Raw genomic sequence first — 12631 nt, forward strand, 5'->3', positions numbered from 1 at the left:
ACAGTGTTACCAACCAGTAATGATTGTCGGCCAAGATGTTCTTAACGCGAGGGTCACGAGACAGGCAGCTTACCATAAAGTCAGCCATGTGCGCCAGACTCTTAACAGCCAGGACTTCAGTAGCCTGACCAACACGTTGACTGAACATGCTGTCCTCCTCCTCCTCCTCCTCCTCCTCCTCCTCATCTACCCTGTCCTCTGGCCAGCCACGCTGAACCGAGGATATGACTGGTGTGCATGTCATATCCTCAATTTGGCCGGAGATTTGCTCCATGTCTTCATCCTCCTCCTCGTCATAGTCCTCCACTGCACGTTGTGATGAGACGAGGCTGGGCTGTGTGTTATCACCCACACCCACTACTGTTTCTTGCTGCAACTCATCGCGCTCCGCCTGCAATGCATCATGTTTGGTTTTGAGCAGAGACCGTTTTAGAAGGCAGAGTAGCGGTATGGTGACGCTAATAATGGCGTCATCTTATACCTTTATGATGTTATTGTTTATTCTAAAGCAAACAAGATTTTAGGGTGTATAAAAAGGGAGATTAGATCCGGTGATCCCAACGTATTGTTAACCCTCTATAAATCACTTGTAAGGCCACATCTGGAATATGGGGTAAAGTCCTGAACAGGTTGATAACCATTGGTTTGAGCATGGTAGGGTGTAGTGCGCATCTTCCTGCATCCGCCATAACCTTCCCTTAGGATATACTGTGCCCTTATCAGATTGGTTGTACAAGGTTGCTTCTCTTATTGGATGGATTTCAAGCTGCATGGATAATGTTCATTTAAATGATGTGGATAGAAAGACTGAAGATATCTACATGTAGTCCATCATGAATCAATACTATTTTACACAGTCATAAGCAGCCCATGGGCATTCACCTGCATTCAAACCAATAACAGCTCATAGACCAGACAATCCATCTACCACTGGACCAAAGACAGGAAGTTAAATCCACTGCCTGCGGTAACCAACTTAATCCTATAGGCTACTCACACAACAAACCCAACAGAAAGGAAAAAAACATGGCTTCGATTATCCATCCAATGAAAACGCATAACCATTGTGAGCCATTGGACAATGCAATTGGACACTTGGTGACATGGTGCACGGCCCAATGAATCAAGTCTTTACTTCATATTCACGGTTTAAGCCCTTGGGTTCTAATGTGCCCAGAGTACATATCCAGAAAGATTCTCTTTCTTTGAGCTAAACACAAGTCAACAATACATTGTAAGCAGATTCTATTACCAGTCCCACACCATTTTGTGACGCATAATCACACAGTGATCCAATTAACATTCCAAGTCATCGAACATGTCCAAGCCATACGCAGAGGAGGCAATAGAATTAGGAAGCTCAAAGAAAGGGAATCTTTCTGGATATATACTCTGGGCACATTGGAACCCAAAGGCTTAAACCATGAATATGAAGTACAGACTTGATTCATTGGGCCATGCATGGACATAATGGACATAATTCTAATAGGCAGGACAGGTAATAAGGAGCACAAGTTATATGCTAAAATGTGTTGTGTGACAAGACAGACACAGGAAAGGACATGATAACAGGTGTAGGGACCAACAAGGTGAGACAAGGGGTATCAGGATAGGGTCAAGTAGGTATGAATGTAGTAATGGGGCAGGCATAGAGAATTGTATGTGAATGTGAATTACAATAAATCACTAAGGAAAGGAATATGTGAGTGTGTGCCTAATGTAAACTAATATTGTACTGGCAAAATTATAGATGGAAAGGGAGAAGGGGAGGGGGGGAGAGAGGAGGCTGTAATTGACTACAAGGGTATGAGTTATGAGTGATCATAGGGATAGTGTTACATAAGTGGAAATACCTATGGAGGACCGGATGTGTAAGCGCATACCTTATACAAACCTATAGAGTGCTGATGGGTGAGAGTGTGATGTTAGATATAAGACATCCTATAGTGAATAGTGAGCCGTAATCAAGTGCAACAGGGATATTTCACGTGACTATGGGAACCTGGAAGGTAAAGAAAGGGGAGAAAAAACTGTTAGACAAGGTAATCAGACATAATGTAACCAGTTGATCAGACATGATCACCTGGTTTGAGACCCCCTGCCTTACACTATATAGATATCATGTTCATTCCCCATCTATCTTGCTCAGGAGAGCATCTCCCTCCCCCGGCACCAAGAGCAGCTCATACTGAATTGTTACATTGACTAGTAACACTGCACACAGAAATGCACCTTAATATTCCACTGTTAACCCTTTCCTCCCAGCAGTAACACACAACTCCTCACCTTGATATCATGGTGATTTATGGTCAGAATGACTTCAATGCGATCAGTGATTTCTATTCTAGCTCTGCTCACATAGATTTTATATCCACACTCAACTATAGGCCGTTCTTCATATTTTGGGGGCTTTTAGTCAGATATACTAGTTTGTGCCTGTATAGTATTGGTGTAGATGGGAGTGTAGGGCATGGGTTACATGGCACTGTGGTGGAATACTGATGGGAGGTATTGGTGCTGTGTTTGATGCTTCTACTGGGTATTTTCCTACAAATACTGGAACAGCTCACTGCTTAGAATGATCCTTCCCAGCTCTATAATATATTATATATACCCCACAATGCAGGCTCACACACACATTTGTCTCAAGTGTGTTGTAGGGACACAGATACAGTCTTGGTCATGTGACTAAAGGCTACTTTACACACTGCGATATCGGTCCCGATATCGCTAGTGTGGGTACCCGCCCCCATCTGTTGCGCGACACGGGCAAATCGCTGCCCATGCCGCACAACACCGACCAGACCCGTCACACATACTTACCTGCCCGGCGACGTCGCTGTGTCCGGCGAACCGCCTCCTTTCTAAGGGGGCGGTCCGTGCGGCGTCACAGCGACGTCACTGAGCGACCGCCCAATAGCAGCGGAGGGGCGGAGATGAGTGGCCGGAACATCCCGCCCACCTCCTTCCTTCCTCATAGCGGCTGGGAGGCAGGTAAGGAGAGGTTCCTCGTTTCTGCGGTGTCACACGGAGCGATGTGTGCTACCGCAGGAGCGACGAACTACATCGTTACTGCTGCAGTAACGATAATCGAGAATGGAGACCCATGTCACCGATGAGCGATTTTGCACGTTTTTGCAACGATGCAAAATCGCTCATCGGTATCACACGCAGCAACATCGCTAATGCGGCCGGATGTGCGTCACAAATTCCGTGACCCCAACGACTCCGCATTAGCGATGTCGCAGCGTGTAAAGCCCCCTTTAGTGGGAGTGGTGTACAGGGTCTTAGCAGTAAAGAGTATTCCATATTTCTGCCAGATACCCACAGAGATATTGAAATCTGAAAAAAGAGACTTCTGCTCATTGAAGGTAAGAACTGCTCACATAGCGTTCAACTCCACAGCAAACGAGTGCTCTAGCACTGGCATCTCAGCAGGGATATTCCCCTACTACACATGTGTGTCTAGGTCACTGTGACAGTTTACAGGACATAACTCAGGGCACCTAGACAGAAGGCAGAGGGACTACTTTCTATTTCTGGTGTAGAGCTTAGTACAATATATATATATTTATACTATTACATGGGACACATGTACCTTGTATTACCATTATTCGCTGTATATGAACCCCTTTTCTCCAGGCATTATTTGTCTATAGCATTTTTCACGAACCTGAGGCAACTGAGAACCCTTCAGTGAAGGAATTCCACTAACCCTCACAATACCTACCAGGGGCCTCCCTGCAGTAACTCAGGTAGTTGTACCCATTCTCTTTCCGCATTCTATGTGTTCTTCTTCTTTCTTCTTTTTTTTCTTTTTTCTTCTTTTTATTTCTATCATGTAGTTCAGGGGTTTATAGATATATGTCCTGCATCTCATATTTCCTTTAGTGGTGCTTCTTACCCATTCTCATATCATTTACCCTAGTATTTCATGATCCTGAGGCGACTGAGAACCCTTTAATAAAGGAATCCTTTTTCACCTGAATTGTCAAGTGATACTTACCAGTGACTATCACGTAATGTTACAGGTAGTTCCATTTTCTTCCTCTTCTTTCTCTCCTTTCTTCTTTGTCACACGGTCCATTGTGTTATAGCCCACGTGTCATGATAACACTTGTACCATCTTTTCATTTAGATTCCACCTACAATTATTTACCGATTCCAGTTCTGGAATAGGCTTTCATCATCTACTCACTAGAATTCTCAAGTTCATAAGGTACTGAGACATATACATGTTCACACCATTATAAAGAACAAAGTATAAACATTGAGGTTTTTCTCACACCCATGTTCCTGTGTTCTTTGATATGATATGTGTTCATTTCCTTCACTATATAGGATTGCAAGTTTTCCATTTGTACCTTAATGGCAATGACGCTATACAATTGAACACATATCATCCTGTTATCCATATAGGTGTGTATTTACCTGCTTGACTATTTTTGGTTGTTTGATCCAGAATGTTTCTCCAGATAGGTCATGTGGAAATTTTCTTTCCTCAGTACAAATGTTTTCACTATGGCTTTGGAAAATTTTTTTGTATGTGCATCATGGTCATTTGACCCATTGTACTCTCAAGTAGCAATATATTGTACTGTTATGTTGTACTATGTACTAATTACGTGTTTATATGGTTTTGTAACCCTTTATGATCTTAGATAACTTTATCCTTGATAAAGACCTAAAAACAAGCTCGAAACGTTGGATGAATTATCCTTTTGCACAAATAAAGAATTTTCAGCATTCTAAGAGTTCTTTTCTTACGTTATTGATCACTATAGTGTGCCAGAGCTATTTCTATTGAATTGACTCTTATTTTTTCTGAGCACCTGCTATATACACAGTGAGCCAGACATATTCAATTTTCATTCAGAAGGCAGAGGGAAGCCTTAGCAGCTGAGCCTATATCTTGGCTTGTGAGCATTAGAACAGGCCGGCGATTACAGGGTAACATGAAAAATGTCCAGCTTGCATTATGACTAGAACATGACAATATCCTTTTAAGTACTAACCTATGATGCGTTCCTAAGCAGTTGATGTTATATGTTCTACATTTCATTTTCTGCATACTTTCCAAGTAGTAGAATTTGCTTTGATATAGGCAACTGGATTTTCACAATGAAAAGGCAAAGGATAACGCCCGAAAAAGACGCCATACATTATGTCAGTGCCATCACTGACAAACCTGGATTGACCATGAAATACATCAATCCCCTTAAAGGTGAGTTAAAACAAGTTTTAACTAAATTGCCTTAATATTGTCATGCATTAGAATGACTGTCTTAGGTAATGATAAATATTTTCTACAGGAAGAGGAGTGTTTGCTGAAACTGAAATCGAAAAAGGGAGTTTTGTTGCAGAATATCGAGGTGAGCTCACGTATGCACTTACGATGGTAGACAACTACTCGAGATTTATGGTTGTGGTACAAGTCAAAGATCTAATGGCCCATACTGCAGCGAAGGTCTTCCAAGCACACTTATGCAGACCTCATGGCTACTCAGAGAGAGTCCTCACAGATCAAGGCACTGCCTTTGAAGCGGAAATCTTCAAGGACTTCTGCAGCTTTTACCGATGCAGGAAGATGCGTACTACACCCTACCATGCTCAAACCAATGGTTATCAACCTGCTCAGGACTTTACCCCATATTCCAGATGTGGCCTTACAAGTGATTTATAGAGGGGTAACAATACGTTGGGATCATCGGATCTAATCTCCCTTTTTATACACCCTAAAATCTTGTTTGCGTTAGAATAAACAATAACATCATAAAGGTATAGCAGTACCGTTTCAAAGTTTCGGTGTCCCAAGCAGCATTCCATCAGCCTCTGGAAGGTTCCTGGCAAATTGCACAGCTCGAAGGGCATGCTTTTGAACTCGCAGAGACCCATCGGGGTGGCAAAGGCGGTCTTCTCCCGGTCTGCCTCAGCAACGGACACTTGCCAATAGTGACTAGTGAGATCAAGGGTAGAAAAATAATTTGCAGTTGTCAATGCAGCTAGCTATTCCTCAATACAGGGGAGTGGTGCTGTCCTTCTTCTTTAACAGGACCAACGGAGCTGCCCAGAGGCTACAACTGTCACGGATAACCCCAGCCTCCTTCATGTTGCTCAACATGTCCTTGGTACACTGGTAATGTGCAGGTAGATTTGGCTTATATCTCTCTTTGATGGGTGGGTGTGCACTTGTGGGGATGTAGTGTTTGACCCCTTTTATTTTTCAAAAGTCTAGCGGATGTTTGCTGAAGACTTGCTCGTATTCTTGCACTAGCCTGTAGACCCCCTTCTTGTGATGTGAAGGTGTGGAGTCAGTGCCTACGTGTAATTCCTTACACCACTCCTCTGGCTGACTTGGTGAGCTGTCACTGAATGGGTGGGCTGAAGCAATGGTGGATGCTGCTGTTTGGATAGCATGTGTATCTACTGAGAACAGCTTATCAATGGTGGCAAATCGGAGCAGCTTAATCTTTTGCTCTCCGCAGTTCAACACTCTCATGGGCACTCTTCCCTTCCATATTAATGAATAAAACTATGATGTAAATAGCATATAGATACCCCACAAATGCAGATAAAAGTAGGTTATGGGAAAAGGGGGAAGAGAGAAACAGGAAAATAGTGGAATAAAGTATACCTTCCAGGTGGGAGAGGAAATGGCAGCACAGCCAGTGGAGGTGAAGCAAGGGGAGCCTGCAACTAAAGAGTTGAGAGCGTTATCACATGGTGACTGAGCCTGATTGTAACGGGAGCATAGAGGTGCCGATCCTGTCTTACCTGCGTTGGTGTAGAAGTGGGTGTCCTGTGGTGGAGTCAGCTATGTGCAGTGGTGGCCGTGGGTTCTTTTATGTGCGACCGTAGTAATAGCTGTGCCCACTTCCTGTATGGGAGTGGAATGCAGTGAGGCTAATGGAACGCACGCCTGCGCATTTGTGTTTAACGTCGCGCATGTGCAGAACGGAGAAAAGGCTGCGCTCACTTCCTAATGAAAGGGAGTGAGACGCAGCTGGGAAGGGAAGGGAAAAGATTAGGGTTTGGGGATGATGAAAGGGCTTTCTACGGGCAAGGATGGCAAAGGGTGGCAGTGACGGAAAGTCAGGCAGATGGTCCTGTCCTGTCCTGTCCGTCCGTCTTTTTGTATCATGAATTGGAAAGACTGCAAGGGGGAGGGGAGGTGCTTGTGCCCAAAAGGAGGAGTTATTCAGATTCATTGCAGTGGGCGGCGGCTGCAAAAAGCACCATTCTCCTTGTTTTTGCTCTGCAAAACAGCCTTTTCAAGGGTTTGGCTTGGGTGACAAAATGTCTTCTGTAGGCGTGGGTTTGTCTCCCTCTCCCTAAGATGTGTCCGGTATAGGCCAGGGTGCCACTCAAGGCCGTAACCAATTCGGGTTATAGCTTCTCGGCCTTTTGGCTAAGATCAAGTGTAGTTTCGGAGGACGCTACCTTGGTCGGTACTGGAAGGTGCCTGGGATTGCACGTCTGCCGGCCTTGAGGGAGTGTGTGCGCCTTCTGGTGACACATAGCCCTCTTGTGCCTGGACGGTTCCCAGGCAACGGGAGGCGATCACCTTTGTTATTTTGAAGTCCTACTGATAAACAGAAAAAAAATGAAAATCCAGTTGCCTATATCAAAGCAAATTCTACTACTTGTAAAGTATGCAGAAAATGAAATGTAGAACATATAACATCAACTGCTTAGGAACGCATCATAGGTTAGTACTTAAAAGGATATTGTCATGTTCTAGTCATAATGCAAGCTGGACATTTTTCATGTTACCCTGTAATCGCCGGCCTGTTCTAATGCTCACAAGCCAAGATATAGGCTCAGCTGCTAAGGCTTCCCTCTGCCTTCTGAATGAAAATTGAATATGTCTGGCTCACTGTGTATATAGCAGGTGCTCAGAAAAAATAAGAGTCAATTCAATAGAAATAGCTCTGGCACACTATAGTGATCAATAACGTAAGAAAAGAACTCTTAGAATGCTGAAAATTCTTTATTTGTGCAAAAGGATAATTCATCCAACGTTTCGAGCTTGTTTTTAGGTTTTTATCAAGGATAAAGTTATCTAAGATCATAAAGGGTTACAAAACCATATAAACACGTAATTAGTACATAGTACAACATAACAGTACAATATATTGCTACTTGAGAGTACAATGGGTCAAATGACCATGATGCACATACAAAAAAATTTTCCAAAGCCATAGTGAAAACATTTGTACTGAGGAAAGAAAATTTCCACATGACCTATCTGGAGAAACATTCTGGATCAAACAACCAAAAATAGTCAAGCAGGTAAATACACACCTATATGGATAACAGGATGATATGTGTTCAATTGTATAGCGTCATTGCCATTAAGGTACAAATGGAAAACTTGCAATCCTATATAGTGAAGGAAATGAACACATATCATATCAAAGAACACAGGAACATGGGTGTGAGAAAAACCTCAATGTTTATACTTTGTTCTTTATAATGGTGTGAACATGTATATGTCTCAGTACCTTATGAACTTGAGAATTCTAGTGAGTAGATGATGAAAGCCTATTCCAGAACTGGAATCGGTAAATAATTGTAGGTGGAATCTAAATGAAAAGATGGTACAAGTGTTATCATGACACGTGGGCTATAACACAATGGACCGTGTGACAAAGAAGAAAGGAGAGAAAGAAGAGGAAGAAAATGGAACTACCTGTAACATTACGTGATAGTCACTGGTAAGTATCACTTGACAATTCAGGTGAAAAAGGATTCCTTTATTAAAGGGTTCTCAGTCGCCTCAGGATCATGAAATACTAGGGTAAATGATATGAGAATGGGTAAGAAGCACCACTAAAGGAAATATGAGATGCAGGACATATATCTATAAACCCCTGAACTACATGATAGAAATAAAAAGAAGAAAAAAGAAAAAAAAGAAGAAAGAAGAAGAACACATAGAATGCGGAAAGAGAATGGGTACAACTACCTGAGTTACTGCAGGGAGGCCCCTGGTAGGTATTGTGAGGGTTAGTGGAATTCCTTCACTGAAGGGTTCTCAGTTGCCTCAGGTTCGTGAAAAATGCTATAGACAAATAATGCCCGGAGAAAAGGGGTTCATATACAGCGAATAATGGTAATACAAGGTACATGTGTCCCATGTAATAGTATAAATATATATATATTGTACTAAGCTCTACACCAGAAATAGAAAGTAGTCCCTCTGCCTTCTGTCTAGGTGCCCTGAGTTATGTCCTGTAAACTGTCACAGTGACCTAGACACACATGTGTAGTAGGGGAATATCCCTGCTGAGATGCCAGTGCTAGAGCACTCGTTTGCTGTGGAGTTGAACGCTATGTGAGTAGTTCTTACCTTCAATGAGCAGAAGTCTCTTTTTTCAGATTTCAATATCTCTGTGGGTATCTGGCAGAAATATGGAATACTCTTTACTGCTAAGACCCTGTACATCACTCCCACTAAAGGGGGCTTTACACGCTGCGACATCGCTAATGCGGAGTCGTTGGGGTCACGGAATTTGTGACGCACATCCGGCCGCATTAGCGATGTTGCTGCGTGTGATACCGATGAGCGATTTTGCATCGTTGCAAAAACGTGCAAAATCGCTCATCGGTGACATGGGTCTCCATTCTCGATTATCGTTACTGCAGCAGTAACGATGTAGTTCGTCGCTCCTGCGGTAGCACACATCGCTCCGTGTGACACCGCAGAAACGAGGAACCTCTCCTTACCTGCCTCCCAGCCGCTATGAGGAAGGAAGGAGGTGGGCGGGATGTTCCGGCCACTCATCTCCGCCCCTCCGCTGCTATTGGGCCGTCGCTCAGTGACGTCGCTGTGACGCCGCACGGACCGCCCCCTTAGAAAGGAGGCGGTTCGCCGGACACAGCGACGTCGCCGGGCAGGTAAGTATGTGTGACGGGTCTGGTCGGTGTTGTGCGGCATGGGCAGCGATTTGCCCGTGTCGCGCAACAGATGGGGGCGGGTACCCACACTAGCGATATCGGGACCGATATCGCAGTGTGTAAAGTAGCCTTTAGTCACATGACCAAGACTGTATCTGTGTCCCTACAACACACTTGAGACAAATGTGTGTGTGAGCCTGCATTGTGGGGTATATATAATATATTATAGAGCTGGGAAGGATCATTCTAAGCAGTGAGCTGTTCCAGTATTTGTAGGAAAATACCCAGTAGAAGCATCAAACACAGCACCAATACCTCCCATCAGTATTCCACCACAGTGCCATGTAACCCATGCCCTACACTCCCATCTACACCAATACTATACAGGCACAAACTAGTATATCTGACTAAAAGCCCCCAAAATATGAAGAACGGCCTATAGTTGAGTGTGGATATAAAATCTATGTGAGCAGAGCTAGAATAGAAATCACTGATCGCATTGAAGTCATTCTGACCATAAATCACCATGATATCAAGGTGAGGAGTTGTGTGTTACTGCTGGGAGGAAAGGGTTAACAGTGGAATATTAAGGTGCATTTCTGTGTGCAGTGTTACTAGTCAATGTAACAATTCAGTATGAGCTGCTCTTGGTGCCGGGGGAGGGAGATGCTCTCCTGAGCAAGATAGATGGGGAATGAACATGATATCTATATAGTGTAAGGCAGGGGGTCTCAAACCAGGTGATCATGTCTGATCAACTGGTTACATTATGTCTGATTACCTTGTCTAACAGTTTTTTCTCCCCTTTCTTTACCTTCCAGGTTCCCATAGTCACGTGAAATATCCCTGTTGCACTTGATTACGGCTCACTATTCACTATAGGATGTCTTATATCTAACATCACACTCTCACCCATCAGCACTCTATAGGTTTGTATAAGGTATGCGCTTACACATCCGGTCCTCCATAGGTATTTCCACTTATGTAACACTATCCCTATGATCACTCATAACTCATACCCTTGTAGTCAATTACAGCCTCCTCTCTCCCCCCTCCCCTTCTCCCTTTCCATCTATAATTTTGCCAGTACAATATTAGTTTACATTAGGCACACACTCACATATTCCTTTCCTTAGTGATTTATTGTAATTCACATTCACATACAATTCTCTATGCCTGCCCCATTACTACATTCATACCTACTTGACCCTATCCTGATACCCCTTGTCTCACCTTGTTGGTCCCTACACCTGTTATCATGTCCTTTCCTGTGTCTGTCTTGTCACACAACACATTTTAGCATATAACTTGTGCTCCTTATTACCTGTCCTGCCTATTAGAATTATGTCCATTATGTCCATGCATGGCCCAATGAATCAAGTCTGTACTTCATATTCATGGTTTAAGCCTTTGGGTTCCAATGTGCCCAGAGTATATATCCAGAAAGATTCCCTTTCTTTGAGCTTCCTAATTCTATTGCCTCCTCTGCGTATGGCTTGGACATGTTCGATGACTTGGAATCTTAATTGGATCACTGTGTGATTATGCGTCACAAAATGGTGTGGGACTGGTAATAGAATCTGCTTACAATGTATTGTTGACTTGTGTTTAGCTCAAAGAAAGAGAATCTTTCTGGATATGTACTCTGGGCACATTAGAACCCAAGGGCTTAAACCGTGAATATGAAGTAAAGACTTGATTCATTGGGCCGTGCACCATGTCACCAAGTGTCCAATTGCATTGTCCAATGGCTCACAATGGTTATGCGTTTTCATTGGATGGATAATCGAAGCCATGTTTTTTTCCTTTCTGTTGGGTTTGTTGTGTGAGTAGCCTATAGGATTAAGTTGGTTACCGCAGGCAGTGGATTTAACTTCCTGTCTTTGGTCCAGTGGTAGATGGATTGTCTGGTCTATGAGCTGTTATTGGTTTGAATGCAGGTGAATGCCCATGGGCTGCTTATGACTGTGTAAAATAGTATTGATTCATGATGGATTTCAGACTACATGTAGATATCTTCAGTCTTTCTATCCACATCATTTAAATGAACATTATCCATGCAGCTTGATGCCTTGTGGACTCGGTCTAGGGACTTTGGCTTCAACTAGAGGATCACTTGGCTACATGGCTTCAATCTAGGGGCTCCAATTCCGATTGGAGATCATAACCGCAATCTAGGGATTTCGACTCCGGCTGCCAGGATTATACCATATCATCATACCAGAGACTACTTAAGGAAGAAACCCAGGTTGGACAATTTTGTCACCTGGCTACAGACTTTGCAGACCTCAGCCAGCTTCCTAAATCTTGCGCTATTCTATTGTCGGTGGGTGCCCGACAAATTACACAGCTATGTAAAATTTTGGTTTATGAAACTTCAAATCCAGTGACTGATTATTATGTTTTCTAATGTCCTGATTTAAAAAAAAAAAAAAATATTTTTTTTTTAACCATCAAATATTGATTTTGTACAATCCATGTGTGAAGTTACATACAAGTGACATGAACAAGAAAAATACTTATTGTAACCAAAAATATTCACAATTTTATATATAAAATACATTTATTTATTGTACAGTCATTCTGCAACTTTATTAGAAATTTATTCTTGCACTTTTTCCTTTTCTCTAAATCCCCCTTTTCTCTTATAGAAGGCCTGTGGATCTTCTCTGTGAAGCATCCGGCAATCATGTTCACGTTTCATTTACTTTGGTATCGTCGTTCCATCTCC

The sequence above is a fragment of the Anomaloglossus baeobatrachus genome, unplaced genomic scaffold (genome assembly GCF_048569485.1).
Source record: "Anomaloglossus baeobatrachus isolate aAnoBae1 unplaced genomic scaffold, aAnoBae1.hap1 Scaffold_284, whole genome shotgun sequence".
Classification (NCBI taxonomy): domain Eukaryota; kingdom Metazoa; phylum Chordata; class Amphibia; order Anura; family Aromobatidae; genus Anomaloglossus; species Anomaloglossus baeobatrachus.